Genomic DNA, 15,305 nt, shown 5'->3' with positions numbered 1-15,305 from the left:
TAACAAAAAAGACAAACAGATTGATAAAATTGCTGTCATTAATGGTAAAACCATGTGAAAGTTCAGGTACTGCCAGACTTCAGCAAGTTTTCCAGGTATGTGGAGGTACTGGTCAGTGGGATTTCATATAAATCATTCTCTGGTAACAAGGTACAAAAACTGAGCCACATGGATCTATGTCAAGTGTTTAGTTTTTTGATTATTACATTTTGATCTTACCCTTTTGTCTGCAAATGCGCATACGTTAAAAAAGTTAGCCATAGTTTTTATTATTTTTATGGTATTTTACTTTATCTCCTTATATCCACCGTGCTTCTTGGTTTTCAATTTCTTCTAACCTCTTGAGCTCTCCACTTTGCCTAATCCCCTTAAATATTTAATATGCAGCATGTTCTTTTCGCTCACTTTCTCCCGCCGTTACTTTCCCATTCCATCCACTGCGCTGGAAGATGCCCCATTACCTCTTTGTCAGGTCCTTCGTTGGTTGTTTTCCTTCCCACATGTGCTTAGCCCAACTAAAAAAACAAACAATTTGATGCCTAAGCCTCCCACAATGAATGAAACCCCGAAGTTAATGTCACTTCCTCCAATGGTTTATTCTGTTGAAGACGAGTATGCCTTCCCGACTCTGTAGGCAGATTTATTTATTTATTTAAGGAATGCTAGCACGTATGTGGTATTATTAATTGAGGTCCTTACTTTGTTCCAAAGCCTGCTCTAGCAGCCTCGTGATAAATCTAGGTTTTGGTAAATGTCCTGCAGCACAAACTGGACCGAAACGCACCCGATCCATGGTTCGCATGGCAGACATTCTGGTTAGCTCTGAAAGAAAGACGCTTCACTTATGACTGGCAAATTATTAAAAGCAATTCACGTAAAGAAAATTTTGACGCATTTTTTGAGGTCTGTTGTTGAATATTTAAATGTCTGGTTTTAGGACGCAACATCACATTTTTTCACAAGAACCAAGAGTTGGTTGCTATAACAACAGAGCACAATCAGGAAGGCCTGGTATTGTTTGGGTGCAAGTTAACATGGAGGGTGCAGGCTCCTTTTTAAGCGTGGTGCCCCAGGAGGCAGGTTCGGATTGGGATTGCAATTAGGCCCGGGCAGTATAAAAAAAAAGTGCCCCCTATTCGCGAGTCGTGCCCTTTCAAAAAATTTGGTTAGTCTCACTGCACTCACTTTTAGAGAAACGTTTGGTAACCTAAGCATTTTAAAGCCTATTGAACCAGTAAGATTGGTGATAACGAGCATTGCATTTTGGCCAGGTGGGCGAGGTGAAATAAAAGCGCCCAAGGGCCACAATACCTGATCTTACTAGTGTTGCCACCTGGCTATTTTAATATCCTGGCAGTGCAAAAATGAAGAAAATGCGAAAGTCTCTATTTTTTTCCTCTGATCAGTATGTAAACATTCGAAGTTATTTGAAAGCAATTTAAAATATGTTCTAAAGCTGCTTTACTCAACCGTCACTAACAGTTACACTAAAAAAAGACAGGAAAGCCATGTTCATGTTAAAATATAAATATGGATATTTTTATATAAACAGTGCTTTCTACTTATCATGCTCTGGTCCTTGCAGAATCTTATATCATAAATAAATTGGTGTTTTATTTCCAATCGCTTTTTTATAGTTTTACATAAGGTGAACTCAGTGCTAAGGCATTGGAGCGATTTACATGAGCAACAGTTACACTACGCAAGATAAAATGTATGTTTACTTTAGGCATTGGGAGATTAAGCGATTTGCCCAGAATCACTGAATGTTGAGCTGACGCTGGGCCTCCTACTGCCAAAGCAGGCAGCTTTGGCCACAACGCCACATCCTCTCTAGTTTAATAAAAGCCTGATAAAGGTTACCTCACAGCGAGGCCTATGCAAAAACACACACACCCTCCAGGAAGGCTTCTCTTAGCTCACTCCCTCCCCAGCCCTCCATAGCCTCAGGGTGATGGCCTTGCAGGGGAGGGGTCAAGAAATAGGACACATTTACTGCTTCTCAAGTGGGCCCGAAGGTGTAGATGGGACCATATCCAAACATACTGCTTCCCCAGTGAGACCCCTTCATGCTCCTTATGGCCAGGGACTGCCGGAGGACCCCCCTTCCGTTAACAAACATTATTAACCAGGACATGAGAGGGATTTCTTTGGAGGCAGGGGATCTTACAACCCCCCGGCGGTATTTATTAAAACATACAAATAAATAAAAAATTGAAATAAACAATATTTACACAATTACGCAGAAAACGTTACAATTGTTATATACAGATATCAGATGGCTAACCTTAACATACTTCTAGTACAAGGTATTTCCTATCCGAAACTAACATATCAATCACAATATACAATAATTTTTCTGCATATCCTAATTGGGCCTACGGCAAGGTCACTGGTGTCAGATACTTATCACTAAACCACCCCTTCCTGTCGGAGTGCGCATGCGCAAAGGGCCCGTTTACCATGAGGGTACTTCTCCCTCAGGTTACCCCCGTACCCCCTATTAACCACGCCCTTCTGTCGAAGTGCGCATGCGCAGAGGGCCTGTTTACTGTGAGGGTATTTCTCCCCCCGGTTACCCCTGTACGCCCGATTAACCACGCCCTTCTGTCAATGTGCGCATGCGCAGAGGGCCCGCTTACCGTGAGGGAACTTCCGCCCCCCAGTTACCCCCGTACACCCTATTAACTCAATTAAAGGGGGCCCTTGCATTTCTGTGCCGTTTACTGGCGTCATTGTGTACGTGCGGGTGGCCAACCAGCCTAGAGAAAGCGTGACTCTCCGCTCCCCTGCACCCATGTAGCCAACAGGCTGTAACCGCCCCTGGAGTTCCAGGAAAGACCAGTTGTCCCTCCATTTGGGCGACCCCATTCAAGAATGGCGCCGCTCCTTAAGTACCTTAAAATAACTGCTCACCAATCGTGACCTTACCACCACAGGCCAGCGTAGTTGACCGACTATCTGGCCCCCCTACCCTCCTACACTGAAAGGTCCTACCCTAACCTTAAGTTCACAAACCTAGCCATTATATTTTGTAGTTCGACTATCAGGCCCTACCAACTCACTGCAAGGTCATGCCCTGTCCCTATACGCCACTAACTAGGCAAGAAGATTCTCTGCGATGGTTTCATCCCCCGTTGAGGACAAATGGACGCTGTCTTTTAAGAAGCACGACTCCCCCCAGTTGCACCCCTGGGCTATGGTCTGTAAGTAGCAAGCCCTGGCTAACCTCACTATTTTTGTTACTAGGTATTTGCTTCCAGTGGCACAATGGCCTCACAGACTTGCTTCCCCTATCGGAAGATCTGGAATGTCTGCACCAGGGTGTACCCCAGGCACAGACATGTCGACCCCCACTTCTACCCAGGCCTCCTGGTGTAACTGTTCCTTTCACGCCCCCTCCCAAGTGCGTGATAGATATGCTAGGGCTGTCTGATCCAGGGAAATTAGACCTGCCGCCATGGGGCCACCAGATGGGCCTAATTGATGGCATCACGCTGCGCCTGATAAGACACGGCACTCCTGACGCTGACACCCACTGTTGGTGCAATTGAAAGGCTACCCTGGGAACCACAGTCCCCCAAAATCTCTCACTGGCATATCGTGTAGTCCGTGAACCACCTAAACCTGACCACTACACTCTGGGTAATGTTCTGTGTATGCCTACCTCTTTACTATGGAATATCCCCACCACGCTGTGTCTGCTACTATGGCAACTAGGAACTCGGACGCCGTAAAGGCAGAATACTGCTTCCCGACAAGGGGTGCTGAGGTGTTGCATATGCCTATTACTCCTGGGTTTGGCCAAGCTGGCAAGGTACACCCCTGTGTACTGCCACATTACTACGGTTGGCACCACCAATTGGTAACCTACTGATATACTACCATGACCACGGTGGCACCTGCGAGCACAGGCCCCGTTACAGTAGAAATACTATTTCCCGATAAGGAACATACTGCCATATTATGTGAAGCAACATACTGCTACATTACTGCGGCTAGCACAACCTATGGTTAACACACTGCTAAACAATCAACCCAATGTTGGCACCTCTTGAGCCCTTGATCGATTGCCCATCACACTTGATGCCGTTGCTTGCCACTCCCGTTCCAGAATGTACTGGTCTCCCTTGGCTGTCTACCTCTTGCAGTTGTTGTGGTGTAGAGCACTTCCCATGTATCCGCCATGGATCCGGCCATACATAAATGAAAAACAAACATAAACTAATACATCTTTCTGGCTTCCTGACGAAAGATGCAGTACACATGCCCGTATTACATTGCTGTCACATGCTAAGCCTTAGCTATGCGTAGCACCAGATGCATTCCCATCAAACTTGCAACTGGAGTGTTTAGCATAGCATCAGTTTGTGTCACCTGCGGAGCCTTGCAATTAGGGTTACAGTGTTGGTGCCTGGTAGTATGACCTTCATTAAATAATAGACCTGGAGTCTACAGTGAATGCAATAGCACCTTCATGATTACATAAGGACAGTACAAAGTGTGAAGTGCAGTGAAATAGCTCATTCATGGTTACTAAAAGGTATGCTGCAGCCTAGCACATTTCTTGCCAGGCCGATGCTATTGGTATTCCCGAAGTCCATCAACACATACGCGTATGAGCGTATCTGTGTGACATGACACCCCCCCAAAAGCTTACGTGTACCAGCACATGGTGCCTAGGGCTTTAGACCCAGGCCCCAAATTCCTATTTACCGCCACAACTGCGCGCAGGGATACCCTTGAAGGTAAGACAACAAGGCCTCAGTTGTACTGTTTAGACGTTATCAGTGCTGATAGTGTACCCGTGTGACCCTCCCCGAGGCCGTTGCCAAGTAGGCCTGATCTCCCCACCATGCACAGAAATCGCTGTAATATGCTAAGCATATCTCCTAAAGTAAGTAACGACCCCCTGCTACAAACCTGGAGCCCGCCCCAGAGGTAACCTACATGTAAAGCATAGGGGATTTGGGCAATTTTTCGGCAATTCACTAACTTCGCGAGCTGACCGTACAGTGATAAGTCTGAAAACACATTTTTACAGGACACCCCTGCGGGTGGCACCACCAGTGGTGCAAGCCCACTATCAGCATTTGAATTACAGGCCATGGCACACCCACTTATAGCTCCATAAGAAACCGTAAACCTAGTTACTGTTACAATTTCCACCGAGGGCATATGCCGTATCTACAACAAATCAATAGCGCCTACATGGTTACTTAAAGAAGGTATGGCGTATAAATTGGAGCTCTTTCAGTGCCCTTATTAAAGATTCCCCTCCCCAGCTAAGCCCAGTACCATTTTCTTTACATGCGTAACATCGACGTCTTACTTTCAAATGCGAGCACTTGCAATTAGCGTAATAATGCGTCGGCTATTTTTCAGGGTTGGCTGACCTGAGACTAAGGAACTCGGAGCGTTGTAAATCCCGCATAGTTGAAATAAAACATGATGTTGAGAGCCCATAACATATCCTAATCGCATAACATGAGGACACATCTGTAAGTGTGTAAACACGTGGGAGATTAAGCGGTGTCCTGCCTTACTCCTGCGTATCATGCGACGTAATCATGCCAAGACGGACACGATCAATTGTGTTAACCCGCCCCCCTCCGTGGCAACACACATGCTGTACCACGTGGCAACACTCATGCGTTACACCTACCTGGTAATAACCCCTAAAGGCCATGTGGTATGATCACTGCAGCCCCCTCCATGCAGTATAGCAGTCACACCGCACACGGTGCATAGCACCTTTGACCTGCAAACAAAGCCAGCCATGAAAATGGCTGCATCCTATCTGTTGATTACAATTCAAAGCACAAAAGCCAGAAGGTATGAGCCACGTGCATAGCCCCTTTGACATGCAAACCAAGCCAGCAATGAAAATGGTTGCATCCTATCTGCTGATTACAATTCACAGCACCCCAGGATTTGCGCTCAGGTATCCATAGCTTAACACAGCTGAAACTCCTTCACTGATGTGCTTGTATTTCCCCTCTATAACACACATCACAACTTATATTCACTATACCTAAGTGTGTCCCCTTTCAGAATCGAAAACACTGTGTAAAATGGGAACAGAGGTCAAATGTAGATCACGAGCAAATGGAATAATCGGTCTAGCCAAGGTTACACTGCTCAAAGGCGAGGCCTTAAAAATTCCTCAACATGTATCGCCTTATGTATTTCACATTGGTATTGCTCCTGCTTTAATGAACAGCAGGATGTACAATGACATGTTACTTCCGGCACCCTTCTGACAAGAAGAGTGGATCCTCATAATATTCTAGGAAATAAGGTATTTCATATGAAAATCAGCTCTTTTTAAAATAGGCCTGTGAATGTCACATTCAAGATTAAAGGTCCTTCACTTTCCAGGAAAGGATCAAGAGGACGCGGGCATGTGGCCTCTTTCTAACACAGCACACATATGGCAAAGCGCTTATCGGCAACCGTGCTAAATCTCATATGAAACCAGCTGCTGGTACTTACTTTTTGATGTAAAGGCTTACTTCCTTCAGATATACACAACTGGTAGTTTTTTCTGTCATTACACCAAGATATATATTACGAGTATCATACCTGTACGTCATGACTATTGGCTTTGTGCACAACTGGTAGTTTTCCTGTCATTACACCAAGATATATATTACGAATATCATTCCTATATGTCATGACTATTGGCTTTGTCAATGGTTGTTCGTTGGATAAGATAAATAAGCAGCAACCATGGCTTGTATATAATACTAGCAGCCCGTCCCGACGTTGTCCGGGTTTGAAATAGAATGTGTGTATTCAGATACGGTCATTCGCGTGTTCCCCCGCTTGAGGCCCAGCTGCAGCCCTGGTTCATGTTAGCAGGCGCGTGTCCCCCCGCTTGAGGCCCAGCTGCAGCCCTGGTTCATGTTAGCAGGCGCTTGTAATTAGTGTAGTGATCCGCCGCCTGAGCCCGGCTACAGCCCTGGCTGATGTTAGCAGGGGCGTGTAATTTGGTTTAATGTGACAGTTCAGTAACAGCGTGCATGAGAGGCTGAAGTAATTGTCCCCGCAGACACGCTCAGTCGCGGGTGCCCCTGCTTGAGGGCCAGCGGTGACCGTCTAACAATTAGAATTGTGTGAGTCTTGAATGATTGTTTCCCGCTGTTTTTATTTTTTTATGACCCACACCGACGCTCTTCAGCCCCGAGTGCTTTTTAGACGCACCCAGGCCAAGCCACACACTGCGCTCTGACCTTTCAGATGCACACAGGCCAAGGCACACACTGCATTTGGCACCCCAGTATGTGTGAGACAACGGGCAGTCCTCCAAGGGAGACTTGCGAATGGTTACTTACCACGCTTCGAGGTGAAAGCCTTTGTGACGCCCCCAGCACACGGCCACAGCAGACGATCTGATTAATGTACGACCCAGGTGGCATGAAGTGCGGAACGTAGCACATGCCCCAAGCGTTTGTCACGCCCCCAGCGTGCCCCTTGATGCGGTGCAATTGCGTAATTGCCGCTTCATATGGCATGAAGGGCGGACACACGCCCCCAGCGTTTGTCACGCCCCCAGCACACGCCCACAGCAGAACGCAGACACGCCCACATGGGACTACTTGGCTGTTACGGTTCCTTTACCTTTTAAATGTATATGGTGGCAGTCTGCATAGCCTATGTCCTTCTGCTACAACTGCCCTTTCCAACGCTGTATTGGGTGTTGTGATTGGTGCTGTGGTTACTGAGATTACCCGCCTCAAAGGTTTGGGCTCTCTCTTTATAATATTAGTGTGGATTGAAAAAGCTATCAATGTGACGCCCAGGGTACACCACAACAATAATGCTGCTCCTAGGTTTCAAAAAGAAAGTGGAAATCTAGGGAGAAAATTACTCTTCAAAGTTTTTTCCTCCCCCCACAACACTCACTTGGCATGCCTTCATGCCGTAACTTTCCCACTAGTGAAAGTGAGCAGTGTGAGCACCCGCACATGATGTGCCTGCAGTCCGAGGGCCCGACAGAGTACCGTTTCGAGGCCCCCCCTTTAACAACCAACTGCCGGTGCTCTTGACCCTGGAGACCCGGCCCACTTAAAGCCCTGCCTTATGAGATGGAGAGATATTTTGAAGCACCAGTACTAAACAAAGTGTGCCGGTAAGCAACAGAGATCATACAAATCTAATAACAAACAGAAAAAACTCCAGCAACTCAGAGGCTGATCCACATCCCCCCCCCTCCCCCTTGGTTCAAAGATGGCACACGCTTGGGAAACCTATCCTCGCACACTGCATACATGTCTCAGCAAACCCACAAGGGAACTCTGCAGCGGAATAGCACGCACCCCCAACTAAAATAGCACCAGGGCGCTGCAACCCGACTCAAAGGTGGTACCCTGTTCAACCCGCTTGTCTCCTGCAACCAGCCGCCCGCAGTCCAGCGGGGAGCACACACTCTCCGAGCATTCCGCTGACCCCCACCCCTGCCCAGACTCTGCGTCGACAGCAGATGGAACTGAACCCTGCCCGGCAAAACTGCGGAATTCAACACCAAGACAAGCCGCCCGCAACTGGTACCCCTCCCTCAACTGACTGAAATCAAGAGACATAAGCGCCAAGCCAGTTCCTTTCGGTGCAAACCAAAGTGCTGGTCGCCGCGTGAACGTGGTGTGGTGGGCTCCCGAGAAGGAACGCTCAGAAACCAGAAGCAGTTTCGGGATGGGTACCAACAAAATGTTGAATAAATCTAGTCAGGGCGCCCGCCCCTCTGCTTAAAGGCACCGAAGCAGCCAGCCCCCTTCAAACCTGCTTCACGTTCCTTCAAGATAACCAATCTTTTGCTGAACTATCTAAATAACCGGGCAAGCCTTCTCCTGCGCCTAAACACCAGCCCGCACTAAAAACATTTCAGACAAGTACATTACGAATTGCCCTTTTAAAAAGCTGACATTTTGCAGCTGGTGGTGGGACTCGAAACCTTGCATTGGAGGGAACTGTTGCACCAAAGACACTTGATACTGCCTCTGAGCCACACCTTCTGGCTTATGAATTGCCCTCTCCCGGCCCCCTCCCCTGGGTGGCAAATTAACCCAGCCCTGCTCCCAACCAATGACTCACTGCATTCAGGAACTGTTGATTCGCATTCGAGGACTCCCCTGATTGTAAGCAGTCCATTACAAATCCCAGATTGCGTAGTGCAGCTGGCCCAAAAACTTCGTGCTGGTTTACTGTCAACAGCTACGTGACACCACACACACATTTTTTAAGCGGGAATACTTGCACTCTGCCCCCGCTGTCTCCATGTCGATAAGGCTGCTCGCTACTCCGCGGAGCCCCCCGGCTGCATCCGAATAACGACCAACTCCGACGATAACCTCGCGACCGCCGAACACCTTCACTTCCAGATCCACACCGACCCCAGGACCACACTTTGAGGCACCCTCATCTACAGACCACCAGGAACACGGACACATTTCAACGAAGACATCACTGACTTCATCAGCCCACATGCCCTCACATCCGAGAACTACATTCTACTGGGAGACCTCAACTTCCACCTGGAAAAGAAAAACGACAGCAACACCACCACCCTTCTGGACAACATGGCTAATCTCGGGCTCAAACAACTTGTGGACACCCCCACCCACCTTGCCAGACACACGCTCGACCCCATCTTCACCTCCAGCAAAAATATCTCATTAGATCATACCACAGCTCTCCATTGGACGGACCACAGCTGCGTTCACTTCAGCTACAAAAAGACCACGACCCACAACCCCCCACAAACTATTCCTCGAAGAAACTGGAACAAAATCACCACCGACCAACTCTTCACATAGCTTAACCAAAACCCCCCTGCCATATCATCGGACCCAAACCATGCTGCCACTAAACTCACACTATGGATCACCCACAGCGCTGACGAATTAGCACCCTTGAAAAACCACCAGACCAAACAAGGTAACAAGAAGGCCCCCTGGTTCAACGATGACCTTAAGAAATCCAAGAAGTTATGTCGTACTTTCGAGAATAAATGGAGAAAAAAACCCAACCACTGACAACCTGACCACCTTCAAGAACATCACCCGCAAACACCACCAACTGATCCGATCCACCAAGAAATCGGCATTCAAGGACCGACTCGACAACAACACCCACAACAGTAAGGAATTATTCAACATCGTCAAAGAATTTACCAACCCCACCGCCGGCACCAACGACATCACTCCCTCTCACGACCTCTGTGACTCTCTATCCTCTTTCTTCCACAACAAAATCGTCGACATACATAATAGCTTTGAAAACCAATCCGAAGAACAGTCCACTCCACCCACCCCCGAACCAAATCAGCACTCTAACGAACTTGGCGCCTGGTACCCAATCACTACTGAAGACACCATCCGCCTGATGAACTCCATCCACTCCGGATCACCAACCGACCCATGTCCCCACCACATTTTCAACAAAGCAGACTCCATCATCGCACCCCATCTCCGCGATGTCATCAACTGCTCCTTCGACTCCGCCACCTTCCCGGAAAGTTGGAAACATGCCGAACTCAGCGCACTTCTGAAGAAACCCACAGCAGACCCCTCAGAACTCAAGAACTACCGCCCCATCTCACTCCTCCCATTCCCTGCCAAAGTAATTGAGAAAGCCGTCAATAGTCAGCTCGCCGCCTTCCTTGAATCCAACAATTTCTTCGACCCATCACAGTCCGGCTTCCGAGCCAAACACAGCACCGAAACCGCCCTCATCGCAGCTACAGACGACATCAGAACACTACTGGACAACGGAGAGACAGTCGCCCTCGTCTTACTCGACCTCTCCGCCGCCTTCGACACATAGTCTGTCATAGCACCCTCATACAACGCCTCAACAACGTCGGAATACAAGGAAAAGCTCTGGACTGGATCATCTCGTTCCTCACCAGGAGAACCCAGAGAGTCCGCCTTTCCCCATTAAAATCAGAGGCCACCGAAGTCATCTGCGGCGTACCACAAGGATCATCACTCAGTCCCACCCTCTTCAACGTTTACATGAGTCCCCTCGCTTCCATCGCACGACAACACAACCTCAACATCATTTCCTACGCAGACGACACCCAGCTGATCCTCTCCCTTAACAAAGACCCAAACACCGCCAAAACCAATCTACACGAAGGAATGAAAGAAGTAGCCGAATGGATGAAGAACAGCCGTTTAAAACTGAATTCAGACAAAACGGAAGTTCTCATCCTAGGATCATCCCCCTCATCCTGGGACGACTCATGGTGGCCACCGGCCCTGGGTACAGCACCCATACCGACAGATCACGCACGTAACCTGGGATTCATCCTGGACTCCTCCCTCTCGATGGCCAGACAAGTCAACGCCGTCTCATCTTCATGCTTCAACATCCTACGCATGCTCAAAAAAATCTTCTGTTGGATCCCCACCGAAACAAGAAAGACAGTCACCCACGCACTGGTCACTAGCCAACTGGACTACGGAAATACCCTTTACGCCGGAACCACTACCAAACTACAGAAAAAACTCCAACGCATCCAAAACGCCTCAGCCGGACTCATACTGGACATCCCCCGTCAAGCTCACATTTCCGGTCACCTGAAAGACCTCCACTGGCTCCCCATCAACAAGAGAATAACGTTCCGTCTCCTAACCCACGCACACAAGGCCCTCTACGACCTAGGACCCGAATGCCTCAACACAAGACTGTCCTTCTACACACCCACCCGCCAACTACGATCATCCAATCAAGCACTCGCCGCAATTCCGCGCATTCACAGATCCACCATGGGAGGAAGATCCTTCTCCTATTTAGCGGCTAAGACCTGGAACTCTCTCCCCACTCACCTCCGCCTTACACAGAACCACCTCTCCTTCAGAAAGCAGCTTAAAACCTGGCTTTTTGATAAATAATTCACCTTCCCTCCCTCAAGCGCCTTGAGACCCTCTGGGTGAGTAGTGCGCTATATAAATTCCTGAACTTGAACTTGCGCTGCAAGCTTCTCCTGAAAATGGCCACTGGACGTGTCCCTGCTTCTCCGGTCCCCACAAGCCTTCACCTACGAGAGCCCGCTGATCCGGCGCCTGGCCCGCCACAGTGCAGGGTGTTGTGAAACCTCAATGCGCGGCCGCCCAACTCTCCGGAAGCCGCCGACACGAAGCCCAAATCCCCGAACCGGGCGCTGGGACCTGAAAAAACAAAACAGAAAAAGAATTACAGCCTCCTAGAGGCTGGAGGGGCAGGCCGTGGCGCGCGGAGTCAAAGAGGCAGACTACCGTGCTCCACGGCTTTTTAACCCCTGTTAGACCTGACATCCTTGGCGTGGTTTTTCCCCCATCTTTTTGCCTCTGACTCATGTATTTTTGATGCTGTGCTGGATTTCGTTTTTGCTGGTTTAGATGCTTTGGACCCTCTGCCACTGCTGATCAGTGTCAGAGGGTAAGTGCTCCCTCTGTAAATTGTCATATTGATTGGGTATACCTGATTGGCATATTTGTGTCACCATGAAGTCCCTAGTAAAGTGCATTGTGTGTGCCAGGGCTGGTGATGACAGATGCTACTAGTGGGCCTGCAGCGCAGATTGCGCCACCCACATGAGTAGCCCTAAAATGATCTCAGGCCTGCCAGCGCAGGGCCTGTGCGCAGTCAGTGGACTGCCATGTCCGCCTGGCCAGTGTCCCCACTGGCTGGGCCTAACCCTTCCCTGTCTGTGCACACCAGTCACCCCTATGGAAGGCTCAAGGTACCCCCCTGGGCAGGGTGCAGTGCATGGATAAGGTAGAGCATGTCCTAGTGCAGGTAACATGCTCTGGTAGTGAGCAGCAGCCATTTTGTGTGCTCACTGCTGTAAGGCTATCTTGCTCCATAGAGTAACATGGGGGAGGCTGGTCCCATTGGATCCCAGCCTATCTTCCCATAGGAACAAGATGGGACATAAGTGAAAGATATCCCTGAACTCAGAATTTAATAACACATCTTTTAGTAAAGGTTGTTTTTAAATTCTGTGTTTGAGAATGGCACTTTTAGAAAGTGGCTGTTCTCTTGTCTAAACCTTTCTGTGTGCCTGGGACTGTTTGTGGATTGACTGTCTGGGTTGAGGATGACAGGGTCTGCAGAGCCCCGGGGGGTTATCTGAGCCAGCCCCGTGGATGAAAGGCAGCATCTGCTGCCAGGGAAGTGGGAGGAGATAGCACCTGATAGTGAAGGGCTGTGCCTGCCTAACCACAAAGCTGGCTCCACCTCCTGCTGGGCGACTGTCACCTCTGTCCCTGGGACAGGGAGGAAGAAGGAAACCAGAAACACCCCAGACCCCCAGAACTGGTTTGGACCGGGCTCAGGGCCCCCTTTGCACAAAAACTTCAAAAGACTTCAAAGGACTTCAAAGCCTTTTTGGGGTATAAGAGAAGGACCCCTGACTACAGAAAATCGGATTCTACAATCAAGAGGAACCTCTGCCAGAAGAAGGACTGCTGAAGGAGCTGATGGAAGATTGCCTTGCTGTGTGCTTTAAGGGCTGACCTATCCTGCTGTCCAACTGAAGGAGAGGAGAAGAAAGGGACTTTGCTGTGTGCTGTGACCCTGCCTGCTTGAATTAAAAAGACTTTGCTGTGTGCTGTGTCTACAACTTGAATCTCCAAGGGCCTGAGAAGAGCTGGCTCCCTGTCTGCAACCCAGGAACATAAAGGTTGCCCAAGGACCACAAGAATCTGCTGTGTCCCCTGAAGCTGCTGTGGGCTGAAGAGATCGTGAAGCCCTGCTGTTTGCCTGACCGTCGGCCCTCTGTTTGGCTGGAGGTTGCCGCGCTGTGCATTGCCTGCCCAACCGGCTGCTGTGCCGTGCTGTGAGGTCGCCGTGTTCATCGACACGTGTTATGTGCAGACTGAAGGTTTGTGAGCCTTCCCCGAGCAGAGCGCACTAAAGCAACCTGTGTGCAGCTTCACCACCGCGACCCGGGGTCAGTAAACCCCCGACGAAGGGCCCCGTACCTTGCTGGTACCAACGCGACTGAAAACGAGCCCGCTGCTCTCCGATTGGACGAGAGAGCCGAGCCCCCTCACCAAACGCCGCGACGGGATTGGCCCGTGCGGCGCAGCGTCACCACTGTTGCCGTGTGGTGATTGGCTAGGGCGAGGAGCGTCATCGCAGGCTTGACCCGGGAGCCGCACTGCCATAGGCTGACTCCCGGGTGCTTTGGAGGCTCGCCCGTTCTGCCGCGTCTGGATTGGCCCGCTCGACTGGAGGAGCTGAGAATTCACCGCGATCACCGCCGGGCCCGGGGAAGACTGACCTGACCTCGCCGAGGGACCTGAACCAGTGCTCCAGCCCCCGGCCTGCCGTCTCTGCTCCCCGCTGCTCCCTGGAGAACCGAGAGCGGGCGGAAGAGCGTCCTGAGACCGGCCGGGCTGGAGCGCTAGTGAGCGCTCGCCGCGAGGTGCGCCTGGAAGGGAATCCCCCCTCCCAACAGCATTGCGGTGAGACGCGCTAGAAGCGCGAAGGGTCCCTGACGCTAGGGGCCGGGTCCCGTTTGCATTATAAAACATTGGCATGGTTCTAGGCTCATTTTTCAGAGCGTTTCTATCATAAAACATTGGCATGGTTCTTGGCTCATTTTGAGAGCGTTTTGATCACAAAATCATTGGCATATCTTTTTTGCCGATTGAAGAGACTAGAGACATTTGTTTTGAGAACTTCCTGAAATTAAGTAACACCAATTAAGATTAAGTGCATCATTTCTATACTAAAGTGATTATCGTGCAACTGCCTTATTTACATTGCTGCAACCAGATAAAGTTATATATATTTTTATAAAATATACTTACCTGTGTGGTCTCAGTTTGTGGTGGATTGGGGATTATTGTTGTGTTAAGTGCAAATATTATACACATTGCCTTGGGGATTATCCTGCCTGCTCGCGCCAAGCTACCTAGAGGAGAGCGGAGGTTATCTACTGTGTGTATTCCTTCACCCTGACTAGAAGCAAGGGTCCCTACTTGGTCTAAGGTACTTACCTCTGCCAACTAGAGACCCCCAGATCTAACATTGTTGGACAGCGGTGCGGATTCTGAACTAACAATTGCACTTGACCTGCAGTGATCTCTTGTACATCACTAGTCTAGTTTAGCAGCACAGGTTGCGCAAGATTTTTTTCTTTTTGGTGAAACTTTTTGTTGAAAAGGTTAGGAAGCATCATGTCTGTGAAAGCGGCAAGCGTGAGAGTAGAATTGGAAGTGGAATTCGAAATTCAGGAGCTGTACAACTACAGAAAGGATATCCTGAAACAATTCTGCAAACAGCTTGGATGCCCAGTGAAGGGCAGCGCA

General features: G+C 49.3%; 1 protein-coding gene across 2 annotated transcripts in view; it reads right to left on the bottom strand.

The window, feature by feature from the left end:
- The window catches only part of GDA (guanine deaminase), a 763,322-nt gene that overhangs the window by 269,364 nt on the left and 478,653 nt on the right, over positions 1 to 15,305 (bottom strand). The gene's annotated exons all lie outside the window — the stretch shown is intronic.

The sequence above is a fragment of the Lissotriton vulgaris genome, chromosome 3_1 (genome assembly GCF_964263255.1).
Source record: "Lissotriton vulgaris chromosome 3_1, aLisVul1.2, whole genome shotgun sequence".
Classification (NCBI taxonomy): domain Eukaryota; kingdom Metazoa; phylum Chordata; class Amphibia; order Caudata; family Salamandridae; genus Lissotriton; species Lissotriton vulgaris.
This window is presented reverse-complemented; position numbering and strand designations above follow the sequence as displayed.